At 40.0% G+C, this 1,496-nt stretch overlaps 1 non-coding gene across 1 annotated transcript; it reads right to left on the bottom strand.

Moving 5' to 3' along the window:
- Window positions 1-331: 331 nt before the first annotated feature.
- Window positions 332-438, bottom strand: LOC141650792 (small nucleolar RNA R71). The gene has a single exon (XR_012546807.1). It is a non-coding gene; the product is annotated as a small nucleolar RNA R71 (small nucleolar RNA).
- Window positions 439-1,496: the final 1,058 nt, after the last annotated feature.

Raw genomic sequence — 1,496 nt, 5'->3', positions numbered from 1 at the left:
ACCTACCCAATGGTACTCCGACACCACAACACTTAACCAGAAAATTCATTGCAAAATCCGCATTTATCCAATTAGACGAAAGAAGCCAATTTGGGGGGATGCCTAGTGAAGACCCTCATTCCCACATGGAGACTTTTTGTGACTATTGTGATACGATTTCACAAACCGGAGTAACTCAAGACCAAATTCGATGGGTCTTATTTCCTTTTTCTCTAATTGGTACCGCGGAACAATGGTTGAAGAGCCTTGATAAGGCTACTCTTGGAATTGACTCTTGGAAGAAGTTGGCTCTAGCTTTCTACAAAAAATTCTACCCTCCGGAAAAACTAACATGCTAAGAGCTCAAATTACGGGTTTTAAGCAAAGGGACGAAGAATCTTTGTATGAATCTTGGGAGCGATTCAAAGGAATTTATCGCTCATGTCCTCATCATGGACTTAGCGAGTGGTTCTTGGTACAACAATTTGGGAATGATCTTTATGAAGACTGAAGAAACATTCTCAACATGGGATCAAATGGTATGTTCACCGAAGTTGACGATAATCAAACTTGGAACAAGATTGAGGAAATGGCGGTCCATAATTCACAATATAGTAGACCTCGCAAGGCAAATAGAGTAGGAAAGCATGAAGTGGACTCTATTACTCAATTGGGTGCTCAACTTAGTGCTCATATTGATACCATCAACTTGAAGTTTGAAAAAGCTATGGCTAAGCTTGAAGAAGCCTCAAAATCACCAAAGTATCATGTTAATGCCATGGTGGCATCTTCATCAATCCCAAGTGGGATATGTGAGAATTGTGGAACTTTGGGACATGACCAAAGTGAATGTAGGGGAACAAATGAGCAAGTGAATGCCTTTCAAGCATACAAAAGTGGTACCCCTTATTCCAACTATTACAATGAAAACACCAAATTCCATCCAAATCTCTCATACAAAAGCCAAAATGTTCAAAACCCTCAACCAACATACACGCCACCTCCCATGAGAAACCAAAATCAAAGACCCTTTTACAACCAAAACCAAGGTTATCAAAATCAAACTCCATACAATCAAAAAAATGACCAAGGTTTTGATGTTCAAAGAGCGGTCCTCCAAATGCAAAAGAATCAACAAGAATTTTTCACTCAAATGCAAAAAGATAGCCAAGCAAAAGACATTACCATCAACAACCTCCTGGCCTACACAAAAATGTTGGAAACTCAAATGACCCAACTAGCATCTTCAAGCTCTCAAAGACAAAAGGGGCAATTACCACTTCAAAGTAATCCCCCAAGACATGAAACGGTTAGTGCCATTCACTTAAGGAGTGGTACAAAATATGAAGGGCCAAAGAAGCAAGTTGAGGATGAAGTTGTGGAAGCTAGTGACAAGGAGAGAATTGTGCAAAACTCTAGGGAAGAAGAACCCACCAATCAAGAAGTTTCAAAGAAAAGTGAATAAAAGGCCAAAGAGAAGGAGCCCATTGTGATTAGACTTCCATTCCCGAGTCGTC

Source organism: Silene latifolia, chromosome 3 (genome assembly GCF_048544455.1).
Source record: "Silene latifolia isolate original U9 population chromosome 3, ASM4854445v1, whole genome shotgun sequence".
NCBI classification, from domain to species: domain Eukaryota; kingdom Viridiplantae; phylum Streptophyta; class Magnoliopsida; order Caryophyllales; family Caryophyllaceae; genus Silene; species Silene latifolia.
This window is presented reverse-complemented; position numbering and strand designations above follow the sequence as displayed.